General features: G+C 39.0%; 1 protein-coding gene across 2 annotated transcripts in view; it reads right to left on the bottom strand.

Annotated features, from left to right (window-relative positions):
* The window catches only part of BABAM2 (BRISC and BRCA1 A complex member 2), a 357,539-nt gene that overhangs the window by 253,605 nt on the left and 87,343 nt on the right, over positions 1–16,591 (bottom strand). The window lies entirely within an intron of this gene.

Below are 16,591 nucleotides of genomic sequence, written 5' to 3'. Positions count from 1 at the left end.
TTGTAGGATTTATTTCTCACAGAAATAAATCTTGGTAAGACAAAAATTTAAACAAGGTCACTGTGCAACCCTCAGTGGCTTTGTTTTCAAATATACTAATAATTCTCTTTATCCTCAACAGCAGAGCCTACTGAGCCTGAGATGTACAACTGTTGCCACGATGTTTGAAGCTGTTGTTAATTACAGTCTTTGGAAACTCGGTGGATTCTGGGAAGCACAAAAGCTAACTCTGACAGCCAAATGAATAGCTCAGGAGACAACCAACATGCAGGCATTTCTTGGATTAATATGAGCTAGTAAAGGCACTCCCACTTAGGAACTGCATCTGACAAGTACCCTGAATGTACTCTGATGAAAGGTGGCAACGTGTGACCTGTGGTTGGTGGCTGCTGCTGGAACCATGTGCAATCTGAAAAGAAGGCACTCCAGGCCTCTGAAACCTGCCTTTAACTGCAAGGCCTCTGCCATTCATTTTTGGTTTCATTTCGTTTAAGTTTCACCTAAGATGTCATTTCAAAAAAAATTTTTTTAATGGACCTCATCTAACACATATAGTGATTACTTCGGTGAAATCTTATATTCCTTCTGCCCTTCCTATTTGTGACCAGCTTCACCTCAGTGTCAGAAGTCCTACTAAGAAAAATCCAGAATCATAAAATGGCCTAGAGGACCTTTAAGACATGCGCTGAAATTTTCTCTAGTTTTTAAGACATTTGCCCCAAGTTCACTAAAATAGTATATAAATACACAGTTCATGCTTGGAGTAAAGGGATTTGTCTCCTTAAATCACACATATCTTGTCAATAACAAAGTGGAACTGGCATCTCCTCAAAATATCCAACATGTTTAGGTCCAGCCATAGAAGCTTCCTCTGGCTGTGGTTCTGCCCAGGTTTCTATAGAGCTCTCCAAGGTTCTGACTTGCCTCATAACCAACAACCAAATTCCCTGGATTAAAAAAAAAAAAAGTGACCTATGATCTTTCTAAAACAGATTTTTTCACTGCCCTGCAGGATACTGGTAATATGATCCTGCATCTATGCCAACACAGAACATGCCAATTACATATCCTTAAGAAGAACAAAGATAATGTCTTGGCAAAATATACAAACACCTTAGTAGCTTAAAATCACTTTTCCATGTGATTTAATGATAGAACTGACAGACTCATAATAGAAAAAAAGCAAAACAGGGAATCTTAAATCTGAACTTTTTGAAATGCTTCACCCAGTTGCTAGGTAAACAAAACTTCCAATTAACAGAGGAGTTCTGGGAAATCTTCAAATACCTACCAAGAGATGACCTACTGGTGTATCACACCAAAACTTCTCCATCATCCTAATTTTGTGCTAGGGTGTCAGAATCACCAGAATTGGTACACTTTACTTATTTAGTTTCTTCCACAGGAGGCATGCTTTTAATCTGAAATACTACACATAAGTATCTCAAAATTATACCTTTGGCTCCATTTAAAAAAATTTTTTTTAAATGTTTATCTCTTCTTGCCCATCAGAGGCTGCTATAAGATGACCTTCCGGTTCCTCTTAAAGTGACCAGCATGAAGTCCCATGTCATGTTGAACTGCCCCTTTGAATAGTCTCAAGGATCACATTTCTAACTTCTGTTTCTTTCTTTGGAATTAGGAGTCCAGAGGTGGGAGGAAACATGGATGACAGGGAACAGGGGAAGGAAAAAACCTCAAAGCACACCCACTGGTCCAGACTTCCTTGCTTATATTACTTTATTTTTTATTCTCACCCGAGGACATGCTTATTGATTTTTTAGAGAGATGGGAAGGAAGGAGTGGGGACGTCCCACTTAGGCACATGCTCACTGAGAATTGAACCCACAGCCCTTCAGTTTATAGGACAACACTCTACCCAACTGAGCCACACCGGCCAAGATAGTCCTTGTTTATTAAGGGGAAGAAAGAGAACAGATACCTTTCTATCTTGGAAACCTCCTCAAGTGGAACAACTATGAGAAGAAAGAAAATATCCTCCACAGGACCTTTACTAGTCTTTCTTCTCTTAACACTATAACCACTTGGAGAATAGAAATGGTATCTTTTCCACAACATTTATAAAAGAACTAAGACTGGGAAAACTAAAATCACTGAATATAAACATGAATATAGAAAAACAGAGTAGATTTAGTTATTATTAAATAATATTATTCAACTCTTTGGAAAATGTTGAATTGAATAATAACTAAATCTACTCTATTTTATCTATATAATCTTTCTTTATCCATACAACTTTAAGGTGCTATCTTTTAAATAAATATCAAGTCTATTTGAGGTTAAAATTTTCAAGTTCTATAACTCTGATTTCTCAGAAAAAATAAATAATATTCTTATTAAGTTCAATTTTGGATAAAATGTCAGTACAGACTAAAATTTGATTAATAAGATCTATACATTGAAAAAAGTATTTTGGAGACTTCCGCCAAGATGGAGGCATAGGTGGAGACGCCGTGCCTTCTCTCACAACCAAGTTTAGAGACAACTAAATATTAGCAACAGAAAACACAACCGGAACACAGAAAATTGAACTTTTCGGAAGTCTGATAACAAATTCTTCAGCCTGACCGGTAAGAGGGGCAAAACCAGCAGCAGTCAGAGGGGTTGCACGGAAAAACTCAGTTAGACGGACTCGGGCAAGTGGAACCCAGGCGCAGGGTTGGACCTAGTGAGCGACCCAGAGAACGACTGCGGGGAAACAGCGAGGGAGCAGGGCTGCGGGTTCACTGTGGTCGCGCTTTCGTGCGCAGATAGACAAGCAAGGGAGTGGGGGTGAGACTACCGGACTGAGCAAGCCCCACTGCGAGCAACAGCACAGGGCACCATTTCCCCGCTCTGACCCCACCTCTACGCCTCTACGTACAGCGTCATAACCCAGCGACTCTGAGTGGCCCCGCCCTGGTGAACCACCTAAGCCTCTGCTCCTCACCCAGTGGCGAGAAACAGCAGAGGGGGTCACCATTTCCCCGCTCTGACCACGCCCCCACATACAGCATCACAACCCAGCAACCTGGGAGTCCAAGGCTCTGCTCCTCACACTTAAAAGGCGCGAACAGACCAAAAATGGCTCAAGAAGATCTCAAAGCACCAGAGCCTATAAATCTAAGCGATGAAGAAATAGCAAAACTCTCAGACGCAGTTTAAAACACTGGTGATCAGGATCCTCACAGAACTGGTTGATGATAGCCACAAATTAGACAAACATAAGAAGGCGAAACTAATTGAAATGAATGGAATTGCACAGGAAACCAACAGTGATGAAAAGGAAACTGGGACTCAAATCAATGGAGTGGACCAGAAGAAAGCAAATAATGGCCAAATAGAAAAGAGCCAAGAAGCAAGAATTCAAAAAAAAAATGAGGAGAGTCTTAGGATCCTCCAGGACATCTTTAAATGCTCCAACATCCAAATTATAGGGGTACCAGAAGGGGGAAAGGCACAGCCACCAGTGGAAAACTTATTTGAACAAATAATAAAGGAGAATTTCCCCAATCTGGCAAAGGAAATAGACTTCCAGGAAATCCAGGAATCTCAGAGAGTCCCAAACAAGTTGGACCCAAGAAGGAACACACCAAGGCACATCATCATTACATTAACCAAGATTCAAATGAAGGAGAGAATCCTAGAAGCAGCAAGAGCTAAGGGGACAGTCACCTACAAAGGAGTTCCCATCAGACTGTCAGCAGATTTCTCAAAAGAGACCTTACAGGCAAGAAGGGGCTGGAAAGAGGTATTCCAAGTCATGAAATCCAAAGACCTACAACCAAGACTGCTCTATCCAGCAAAACTTTCATTTAGAATGGAAGGGCAGATAAAGTGCTTCTCAGATAAGATCAAATTCAAGGAGTTCCTCATCACCAAGCCCTTATTATATGAAATGTTAAAGGGACTTATCGAAGAAAAAGAAGTTAAAAAAACATGAACAGTGAAAGGCCAGCAAACTCACAGTTATTAATAACCACACCTAAAACAAAAGCAAACTAAAAGGACAGCTAGATCAGGAGTGGAAACACAGAAATGAAGATCTCAAGGAGGGTTAGCAACAGGGGAGTGGGAGAAGGAGAAGGGGAGAGAAGGTACAGAAAATAAGTAGCATAGACAGTAGATAGAAAATTGATGGGGGGCAAGAATAGTATGGGAAATACAGAATCTAAAGAACTTGAGACACATGGTCATAAACTAAAGGGGGGTAATGGTGGGGACGGGGGGGTAGGGTGGAGGGGAATGAAGGGGGGAATAGAACAACTGTAATGGCATAATCAATAAAAAATAAATTAAAAAAAAGAAAAAGTATTTTGTCTATGCAACAAAGTGTTCTAAAAATTTTTTAAACAAATTACTTTAAGCTGAGCATCCACCAAATTCACCAAGACCACAACAATTACCCCCCAATAAAATCCTTTTGTGGCTCCAGATCAGCTGGGGCTCTGAAGTGACTGTTGCTATTGATCTGGATCACTGCTGCCACACACCTTCTCAAATCAGTGCTGCTAAGACTCTGAGAGTAAAAGGCAACACTGCAATGGCAGAAAATAAATTAGCAAATATGATTTCTAACTTAATTCAAATTGTTTTTCCTGGGGATGTATTTAAATTGTCCAGGTTGCTCGAATATCATCCAGGGATGTGATTATGAAGGAGACAGCTTGTTACTGGTTTTCCTGGCTGTACTACAAGAAACAACAGTGTGAGCTTATTTTAAGTTAATGTGTGCTTCTGTGTTTCTTTACAAGAAATTAACTGCAGTCATTTACTTAGAGCAAACACTTTGTTCGGGTTTCATGGTTCATTAGAAAATGTCTTAAGGAGTCTTTTAAAATTAGAAGGTTAAGAATCCCAATTTCTGCCCATAGATTTTTAAGTTTGGAGCAAATTCTTTAAATCGTGATGACAGAGAGCTCAAGTTCAGTGACCCTTTGCTGCCAGTGAGTGTTTTCTAGCCGTGGGTGAGTCCCACGTCGTAAGAGCCCTATCCATTCCCCTGTATCAAGACAACTCTTTTCCTGCCTCAGTCAGGACCAGATCTCAGAGTAGATTCTCATTTCTTTCGACTATGATAATCACAAAGAGACCCGTAGGAATGAACAGTATGGAATGAGACAGAGAACAAACAGCTCCAACCAAGTTGTTAGTTTTAACTAGGGAAACACCTGCAGGCTCTGACACCTGCTTTCTGACCCCTGCCTGGATGACTTCCCTAGCTAGACTTGGCCCCTGCGCCACAGTGATTTGCACCATACAACTGCCTCCCCTGACCTTAGCTGAGCTCCCTGGACTTAATTCCAGACCTGTAGCTCTTGCCAGACCTTCTTCTAAAAAATATCCCAGTCTTGGACCGTCAGGGCCAGTGGTCTTAAAGCCGACAATGTCCTAGAAACGCAATTTGTGTGTAAATAATTAGGGAAACTCCAACTGAAAAGGAGGCATCCCCAAGCTCTTCCTGTTATACAAGCCACATGCAGCTACAAGAGCAAGAAAAGAAAAGCCACACAAAGTAGGCCATCAACTAAAGGAAAAGATACCCACAAAATTCAACACACAGTGTCTTTGTTGTTCTCCCTAAAAACTGTACCTCCCAGCCCCAGGTTCATAGTAAACATCTATTGTTTGATATCTATTTCCCCACTTTGAGTAACACGAACCCATATTTCCTTGGGAAAACCACTCCTCCCCCTCTCAGGCATGGGTTTAGAGTAGGAACCTCCAGTTCGAGTTCTGCAGGCTCTGACTGCCTATCTCCATCATTATTTTCATGTACCTATCATGGACAACTGATCCAACACACACCTAACCAAACCCAAGGAGACAAATGAACCATCAGCCGGGACTTCTGAAAATGAAAGTGTTCCTTCTTCTCAGGGTAGGAGAATGGAAAATTCTGAACTGGAATAACAATTCTATATTTGCAAGGGACGAGGCTTAAGGTCCTGGGTGAATATGGAGACTGAGAATAAAGTCAGCACAGTGGGAGGCCATGCAGAGAAGGAAGAGAAAGAAACCAGGGCCTTAAATGACATTATTTCAGCACTAGACCAAGCTTTATCTGAAGCCCTTTTAAGTTCTGTAAGCCAATGAATTCTCCTTTTTGTCTAAGCTTCAATCAGGTTTTCTTCACTTAAAATAAAAAATGGGGAGGGGGAGAGGGAGAAGAAAGAGGAAAGGAAAAGAAAAGGGGAGAAGGAGAGGTAGAGGAAGAGGAAGAAGACGAAGAGGAAGGGGGAGGAAGAGAAGAAATAATAAAAGAGGGCCAATAACACCAAAGCACCACATCACCTTTTCACCTCCTCTAAAAGAAAGAATAGAGGGAGAGGTGCATGAACTCTTACTAGGCCACAAAACTATTCAAGAACCCTTTGCAACAACATGGATGGAACTGGAAAGCATTATGCTGAGTAAAATAAGCCAGGTGTTGAAAGACAAATACCATATGATCTCACCTTTAACAGGAAGCTAAACAACAAAACAAACAAAGCAAGCAAAATAAAAACAAAGACACTGAAACAGAGAACAGGGGGACAGCGACCAGAGGGGAGAGGGGAGGGAATTTAAGGGGGAAAAGGGGGAGGGATTTAGAGGAACAAGGATAAAGGACACAGGGTCAATAACTAAGGGGGGTGGAAATGGGAGGGAGGTGGGGAGCATGGGGTGGGGTGGGGTGGGCTAGGATGGAAGAAATAGGCAGAAAACTGTACTTGAAAAATAACTAAATAAAAAATTTTTAAAAAGGACCCTTTAATCCAAAGTGGAGCTAAAATTTGGAACCTTATATTTCCTGCCAGATTAAAAAGTTAAAGTAGCTCCATACCTTATCTGCAGGAAAATCTACATAGAGGATTAACCTATTCCCACTAATCCAACAATGATTACAATCATTCTTCTTAAGGAAAAAATAAATAAAAAGGAAGGAAAGATCAGAGACTATACGCTTGTATATTAAAACTCACTCAATGGACTTAAGTTAAAAAGGATCTGAAATGGGTATCTAAGATGTTCCCTATCCCAGAGCTTTCTAAACATCAGTAAGGTGTTTGATTCAGTAGGCAATAAAGCCAGACTTCTATAAAAGCCAAGAGTCCTGTGAAAAAACAAGGAGTCATGTTGAAGAATGCAAAGGAGAAAAGTAAACAACCGTTCCAGACCAGCAAGGATACTTTGATTACGGACATGTGTCTTGGGGCTAGAAAAGAGGTCTTCACTGGCTTCATGGTCCTGTAAACAGGAGATATTTTTAACTTTCCTCCACCCGACTGCAACCTAATCAGCACTACCAATTGTACTGTGGTAGCTTATGAATGCTGGCTCCATGCCAAACTTGAAATGAATACTTTGACTAGTAAACTTTTTAAACCTTTTGCACACATTCTCTCTCCAGAGAGACTGAAAACTGGGCCACCACAAAGCAGCCAGAACCACTGCCTTCCAACCATTTGTCAGCTTAGCAATACCTAGTGATTACAGAGTTTCATCAATTCTCATTTCCTAAACTCGACATCCCTTTACAGCCCCCAAGCCCACTTCCCACCAGACTCTTTAACTGTGGTGCTCCTCACAGTTAAGTGTCTATTTCACACTGTGCCATCCAAACAGCCTTCCCTGGGTTTCAGGGTAAAGGATCGAGAATGCAGACCCCTCCAAATAATACAGGCCCCTCCAATGAATACAGACCCCTCCAAAGAATACAGACCCCTCCAATGAATACAGACCCCCTCCAATGAAATGCCTCAAGAACCTCAACAAAGCCCTGGTATCCTAAGCTTCAAATTTCTATTTCCTTCAACTCACTATCCTCAGACAGAATGGGGTTCTATCGATAAACACCACTTTAAAAAAAAATCCTTCATAGAAGGCTGTGAATACACCATCTTCAATGACCAAGGAAGCCTACTATCTTGTAGCAAGTATGTGGAACCTTTTCAGCCTACAGCTCTAGTTCCCATCAGGGCAAATATCAGATAACTGTGAAAGCATTTTAAAGAGACGAATTCTCAGGTGCTGCCCTCTTAGGCACTGATTTGGCACACCTGGAGTGATACCTGCTCCTGCGCCCTAGAAAATCTGTTTTGTGATTTGGGGTGTCATGCTCAGGCATTCAGATGGCAAGGTGGAAACCCAGAAAATGTGATCATCTTCCTGATGAATTTTCTCATTGTAATGAAAGGCCCACATGATGGCTATAGGCTCCATCCACTAGAACTTTACATCAAGTTGCCCCCTCCCACATTTCCCAGGAAGTAACAGACTGTGTCTCCAGACCTCAGATCTACTTATAATCCAGGCTACACATACCCAGAAAAAAATAATCAACAACGGTGAGTCAACATCATTCTCGCTATTTCCTACTTCTCCTATAGTAGTGAGAAGATTCTACTAAACTTGATCCCCTCATCTGCCTAGATCTAAAATATCTTTCAGGTTCCTCCTGGGATCCCATCATTCTTAATTTAAATGTCACCTATGGCCCGGGGCGGGGGGGGGGGAAGCACCAAATCACTTACTAAATTGTGTGATCATTCTTAAATTGGATTACTTACTTGAGTTTAATTTTAAATCACCATTTTTCCCTCTCAATGGTTTTTGTAGTGGTTCCATTAAGATTAAGGAATTATGAAGGGGTCCGAAGTTGGCAGCCTCGGCCTGCAGTCCTGCTTTCTTTGACCCACAAAATAATTTTACTTGAAAAACTTGAGACAAAGCATACACAGTGCAGTAGGTCACAATCCTTATCAATCACAATTGTTTTGTACCTGTCTTTTCCATTCATTTGTATTACTTGGCTGGCTCTTTTAGGCACCTGAGTTTGCAACACCAGAATGAGTATTTCAGAGCATTTCCTGAAGGTGTGCTGTAGTTCCTTCTGTGTTTCTTTCCCTTATGGTAGATACATAAGGTGTGTCCTGGTATTGCGTAAGCAAAATGCAGCAGAACAAATAGCTAAAGTTCCTCAGGACTAGAAATTAAAGATAAAAAGAAAGTTCTCTTATTCAGTGTAGCCACTAATGTCCATAGAGAATGACACTGTATGGATGATACACTTACTTCATATTATTGTCCCTCTATTAACCATAAATTATCTGAGAACAGGGACAGTGTCTTATTCATCTCTGTGGAAGGGCTGTGCTAGACATCATGTGCTATTCAAAGTGGGCACTCTTTATTTGTCAAGTGAATAATCACTATTATTCAATTAATTATAAACTAAATTAAATATAATATGTTAAAGGATCCACTTTTTTTCAGGGTCAATAGAAATATTGACTACTAGAAGCCAAGCTAATCTGTGGTTATAAACAGAAGTAGACAGCAATTCTGAAGATAAATATATTGCAATATGACTAATTACAGTGATCAGTCATTAACAGAGAGACTTGACTGGGTAGTGAGTGCACGATACAACATGCAGATGTGTGTTACTAAGTTGAACATGTGAAACCTGTGTGGTTTTATGAACCAATGTCACCCCAATAAATTCAACAAAAAATAAATAAAAATAAAATGCTAAAAAAGTTTGAGCAGCCTAAAAAATATTATCTTAAAAGTATTTTAAGATATAATTTCTTTCCAAAGGCTAACAAAGTTAAAAATAGGAATGTAAAAGAAAAAGTCAATACAAACAAAAATCAAATTATCATCGCTCAATAGATAAGGACTAAGGAGGACAAAATAGCATATTAAATCAGTTCTCAGTTCAAAAAAAAACAAAAACGCATGAGATGTTGATCTTCCTGTTTTTCATAAACCTTATAATTGCGCTTCCAGAAAACCACTGAGCATCTGCCTCCATGGAGCTAGTTCTTTTCATCTCAAGCTCTCACAAGGAAATACAGAGCACACTGTGCCAGGATCACTATCTTCTCCAGCCAAAATCAGTCTGCCTTGGAGCCAATTTCCTCTTGGTAAATTCTGATCAAATTCCTTCCATTTACAGCTTCCTTAGTACTAGCAATGGCTGCACGTGTCACATGTTGGTATACGTGTGTATATGTTTAACAATTACATTACCAACTTAACAGTGACACGTACACATATGCAGACAGGTAAACATCCATCTCTGTACTCAGCTGCACATACATGTCCTGCATATCAGTTCCTGTAAGTTTCTGTCCGACTCTCCTGTGAATTCCAGCCACGAAGTCTGCCTGGGCTTTCTTGATTCAGTGCTAATTCTCTGATAACTAACAGTATTTTGGAACTCTGCATTAATCAAGTCTACAACACAGCTACAATTTAATGATAATCAAGGCTAATCACAGTAATTCTGTAAAGCTGTACACTTGAAATTTATATAATGTTATTAACCAATATTACTCCATAAAATTTAGTTAAAAAAAATAATTCTGAAGCAATAAACACTCCCTCAGAAGTTTCTGAATCATTAAAGAACGATCAAATTATGTTCTACCTTTAGTGTAAGGGGTATTTTATCAAAAATCAATTATTTTAAAAGAACTAGTGATCTGTATATAGTCAATACATCAAATTTTATAAGCATGAATATTTGATTAACCAGAATGCCTTACTTATTCATATGAAGAATTTCTATAATTTATATATATGACTATTTTTAATATACACATATCATACATGTACTTACAGGGATTTCAGATTAACCACAAAGTCATATTTTTTACATAATTCCAACAGGGGTGACTGAGCTATAGTTCTTGTTAACCTTGCAAACATCTCCAAGTTTAGCAAATAAATAAATCCTTTAAAAGTGTACCTTTAAACACCCAGATTATATATAATCATTACATTAATCAGTATTCTTACCAATACATTTTTTCCACTCCTGAAGGACCCCCTTGATTAAGAAACGCGACTAACAATCTCTGGTAGACTATTTCAGACACTGCAAGTAATCAGTTGCCCTTCTTTTATAAAATCTACAATAATCCAGACATTTTACTTCTTAATTTGACTTCTGCATAAATGTTCCTAAAATGTATTCAAGAAACTACATTAAATGTGTTGAATGTTTTGCTTATAATAATATTGTGCTTCTATGGTATTTTCATAATCCTAACAACTTAACATTTTTTAATTGTTTACAAGGTCTCCTGAGCCATTGTTCATTCAAGGCTACAAACCACTGTGTGGTTAAAAGACTCCATCAGACCAGAGTAAAGGCTGAGCTGGCACTTTACTTTGCAGGTTTCAATTTCTTGGCTCTCCAAAGCTTGTGTGGGGGCTGCAGCTTGGCATAAAATTCTCAGCAGGATGCAGATAATTTCTCTGAAAAATGTTTTTAAATGGCTAAGGTTTTTTGCTTTTTAAAAATGTTGGAGAAAGCATACATTAGAATCAGGTTCAAAATTTACAAGATTTTTTCATTTTAATATGCCCATCCCTGTAGATAACCCAAGAACAGCAAAATAATCCCAAACCTAAAGACTTTCAACAAGTACAAAACCTCACTTCTATATCAGTTTAAATGTAAACTCAAACATGTAAACAAGCTGTTTTAAATCATAAAGGGACACCCGAGGACTACTCTGAAAACACAACCATTTGCTAAACCCTCTGTAGGTATGATTACAGACTGTCCTTGGTCATTCTGGCTTTCACACCTTCAGTTTCATTTCCATTTATCCATTTGAATGTTACGGTTTTTATCCCTCATAACAGCCTTGTGAGGTAAATACTAATATAAGCAGTTTTATCAAAAATAAATGGGTAAATATTAGGGACCTTGGCCAACATAACCTGCCTTATAGTCAACAGAGCTGAGACTAGAATTCAGATCTCTCTCACCCATACCTGTTTTCAGAACCTATCATCTCAGTCCTGGTCACACATTAGAACTGACTTTCTAAAACCACCGACGCCAAGGCTCCACCTCAGACTAAATAACTAAACTAGAAGCTTTGAGAGACAGGACCCAGACTCAGATATTTCCCGTTATCCCCATTAAAGAATCCCAGCAAACACACAGCAACACAAGGGGAGAAGAGCAGAACGAAGGGTGGCAGACATGGTCAGCATAAAGCTCTTTACCTGCAATGCCAAGCTTTAATGCCACTTGCTTTGTCACCTGTAGGCACCCACCCCTCACTCCCAAATCGGCAAACACCAAGAAAAAGTTACTTCACTTTAATATATTTGTCGAGATGACTTGTACTGGGAACATACATCCTAACACCCATCTAAATGCATGACTCTAGTTAAAACACCCTCCAGATGATTTACAGTTTTATAACTCTTTACTGCTATCTCCCATTGCTTTCTATGTCCGATCTTCAAACAGGGAATTTTTCTCCCCCCCTAAACAATTAGTAAAGTTAAATTTTAAATGGTGCTTGTTTTCTTTTATCATATTAAAGATATCACTAAACTGTCTTCTACCTTCCATTGTGGCTATAAGAAGTCAGCTAATAGTCTAACGATTGCTGTTTTGTTTTCTCTGGCTGTTTTTAGACTTTTCTCATTGTTTTTGGTTTCCTGTAATTTTGCCATATGTCTAGAGTGGATTTCTTTATTTTTACCTGCTTAGAATTTACTGGACTTCCTGAATCCAAGGAATTACACTGATTAATTTTTATATGCTGGATATAGTCAGTTGTTTCAAAGAAACTTATTATAAAATATAACAAATATATAGACAGGTTCACAAAACAAAAATGTATAGCTCAATTAATAATCACAAAGCCACCCTGGCTGGTGGACTGAGCATCGGCCTGCAATTCGAAGGGTCCTCAATTGGATTCCCAGTCAGGGGCACGTGCCTGGGTTGCAAGCCAGGTCCTTGGATGGGAGCACACAAGAGGCAACCACACACTGGTGTTTCTCTCCCTTTCTTTCTCCCTCCCTTCCCCTCTCCCTAGAAACAAATAAATAAAAATTTTAAAAAGAAACCAAAGCTTTAAAAAGCATCACAAAGCCAACACCTGGGAAAGGATGCAACACGTGTACAGAGCTCAGCTGACCAGCACAGTCCATCCCCCAGGACTCATGGACATGACGACCCAAGTGAGGCTAACAGGTCTGATTCTAAGACTCGAGTTCACGATGTCAGACTTCCTCTTCTTCTGCTATGGATGTTGGTCTGGAGGAACTGGGAGATACTAAGAAGGCCTGAGAACAATGCCAGCAGAGCGGGAGGCAAAGCAAAGTCCCAATGACATCATCTGAGCTCTAAATACAGTACTGTCCCAAGTTACCTTTACCCCTGGTCTTTTCTGTTCTGTGACCCAATAAATTCTCTTTTTACTTGAGCCAGTTTGATTACTTTCCTGTCGCTTGAATGCTACCAGGTTCTAACTGCTACAATTCATCATGTGATTTCCCTTCCTGAAGAATTTCTCCTTCATTTGAGTTTTATTATTTTTCCTTTGGACCAGCCTGTGAAACAGGTGGAGAATGTGAAATAATTTAGAGATTTTGAGGAAGTATAATCAACAATCAACTGCACACTTTTAAATGTATAATATAAATCTGACTCCTCTAAAAAAATTAATGTACACACTTAAAGTTTACAACTATTCTAGAAGTGTACTTAACAGCACGTGGCTAAAAAGTAAAGGCATCAAAAATTTCTGAAATCCTTAATACCAAAGGAAAAAATTATTCAAATCATAAACACCTCACAGAAGCTTAAATGTCTTTGTAAACCATGTATTTAAAGAAAAAAAAACCTAAGGCTGCAGCATTTCTTAAAATCATAGCCTAAAGTACTAATGAACAACATTTAGCTTTGCATTCTGAACCCCTTACTACTCTGTCTCAATCTATCTCTGTAACTGTGTTTTCTGCTTTTTGCCAATGCAAACGCTCCTCCAAGAAAACTGGTGCGCTCAGTGTTTCCGATGTGCCACCCTTGGTGTGTGAGGACCCTCTGCAGCTTCGTCTCCCTGCCCACAGTGCCATCCTTCTGTCCATCTTCTAAATCCTACTCCTGCTTGAAAACCCAGCTAAAACCCTCTCTCCTCCATAAAACCTCAGACCACCACAGGCTTAAGAATCACTACTTTATAAGAACTACTGTTCTTATAATGTGGTGCGGGGCAGAGTCATTCATTTAAAAAAAAAGTATACACTTACTATGTACCTGAACCTCAAATAATAATAAAATTACATTCTCATAACTTAAAAACCCAACCCTTTGAGGACAGTGGAAAGAACAGGAAGCAATAAAGGATGACAATGAGAGATGACCAACCAAAGACAATAAATAACCTTAAAAACTAACCATTAAATAACTCCTCTGGATAAGCAAATTCTTTAAAAAATTTTTTTTTAATTTTTTTCAGAGAGAGGGGAAGGGAGGGAGAAAGAGGAAGACAAACACTGATGTGAGAGAAACATTGGTCAGTTGCCTCTCATATGCACCCCAGGGACCTAACCCACAACCCAGGCATGTGTCCCAACCAGGAATCAAACTGGCAACCTCTCCTTTCACTTTGCTGGATGACGCCCAACCCACTGAGCCATATCTGCAAGGGCTGGATAAGCAAATTCTTGAGCTACAATATTTCATACTCGACTCAGTACCTCATTTTCCCCAAAGCATTTTTACATATTCAATGGAGTAAATCAAAATTAGCAACACCTGCTAAATGTTGTATTTGCCATTGGGTTTGAAAAAATAACTCAGGTTGCCTTTTTTTCACTTGTCTCATGAGACTGAACATTGTAAATGTACCTTGTTTGTACTTATGGACACTCTGTTTTTCTACAGCTGTGTGTGAAAGCCTTGTTTATAACACATGCCTTCAAAACTGTGTGTATTGCGTATGTATATGTATTAATATTTTGTTCCTTAATCCAAAATTGATTATAACAGCAACACCTTTGGAAAAACAGGTGAAACCCACTTCTCCAAATAAATCACCATTTTTAAACCAGTGCCTTTCCACTGTGTCCCTTACAAAGGGCATTTTACAAAGAACAACAGGAAAACCTGCTTCATGAAATGTTTCCTTGGCTGATGCATAAAAATGGATAATGATAGAAGTGCAAACAGAGTTTTTCATTCATCTGCACATAAACCAATTTTGCACTGAAATCTCTCATAATTTTCTCAAATTTACCTGGATCACACATTGAAGCATCCGTTGAATACAAGATGCATTCAACTTGAGAGAGCCAGAGATGCCATCCCTAAATAATGTTTACCTTTTTTTTACCTTAAGAAGATACACTGAAACTTAAAGCCTTGGTTTTCATAAAAAAGGATATACACTGTTTCCCAGCATTTATTAATTTTTATTAACTAATGTTATTGAACACATTTATTAACATTAAACATTTTTATTAATTATTAATAATTAACTTTCATTAAGTCTGTATTTCTGCCAAACAGATCAGTGATATTTCATGGTCCACTAAAGCTTTTTTTGTTCTTTTGCTTTGAAAGTAAAGGGTAAAAATTATATATTCAAAAATGTACGACAAGCAACTTGTACTTCCAGGTAGGATGAGGTAGCTTTGGACAGAGCAGTACTCTCTGTGAAAGCAATTCTGGAAGGCTAGACAACATAGAGACACCTATCTGAAGGCATTCAATATTTGTTGAAGTAATGAGAACTGGAAAGAGTTGAGAATTCACAAAACGGGGGAACATCAAGGAGAAAAGCTGATTCCTGCTTTTACAGTGGGGGCCGGAGGGTGGGGGGTGGAGTTTGCAAATTCTAAGCATTGCAGGAAGGCTGAAAATCCAGGATTTGCATAATAACAAAGCTGCTGCTGGACTCAGAAAAATCATCAGAGGTTTCGGCAGTCTTGAAAGACCTCAAATATGCAGACTTCCCCTTAAGACATCTGATGATTTCTGGGGCAGCTCAAGGATTAAGAGATTACCATATTTTGCTATATAATGTGCTTCAGTGTATAATGCACACCCACGTATTGGGCCCCAACTTTCAGGGGAAAAAGCCTTCCTTTTTAATTTTTAATTCAATTATTTTTATTTATATTTAGAGACAAAACCGATTATCATGTTCCAGGGTATTATTTTACATATGTATATCATTATTGCTTTCTAGAGTTACACTTTTAACACATAAGTATAAATAAAAGAACTAAAACTATTTCTATAGATACGAAATTAGTACTACCTATATATAACACACATCTTTATTTCTCCCTCAAAATATTGGAAAAAAGTGTGTATTATACATGGCAAAATGCAGTACCTCTGAAAAGCAGAATGGAGTTATCAGCAGCCTTACAAGACAAAATTTAGAATTTGGGATCCATAACAGCAAAGATCCACACTGTCCAGGAGATTTAACATTGGACAAATGACAGGACATTCTATTTCAAAATATTTTAAAGGCCAAGGCACTTAAAAGTGTCTAGGAACACTGACTGCTCCACACCTAAAAAGCTCCACCTCAGGAACAATAGTGAGCCCAGAGGTGGACAGTCCCTTACCAAAGCCACAAACCAGCCAAACTCAGCAGAGTACCCATCTGGATTAAGGTAACTGGTCAACTCTTACCTGTATGGAGAGAGGGGACTATCTGATGTTCACTCAAATCTATTAAAAACACCCAATACAGTACCGCATGGTTGATAACCAAAGTAAAAAGCTGGCAAAACAAAGAGACTCAGTGATATTCTAGGATACTAG

The sequence above is a fragment of the Artibeus jamaicensis genome, unplaced genomic scaffold, assembly GCF_021234435.1.
Source record: "Artibeus jamaicensis isolate MK-2021 breed Jamaican fruit bat unplaced genomic scaffold, CSHL_Jam_final contig_465, whole genome shotgun sequence".
In the NCBI taxonomy this organism is placed as follows: domain Eukaryota; kingdom Metazoa; phylum Chordata; class Mammalia; order Chiroptera; family Phyllostomidae; genus Artibeus; species Artibeus jamaicensis.
Note: the sequence above shows the minus strand (reverse complement) of the source record. Positions and strands in the feature narration are given on the sequence as shown.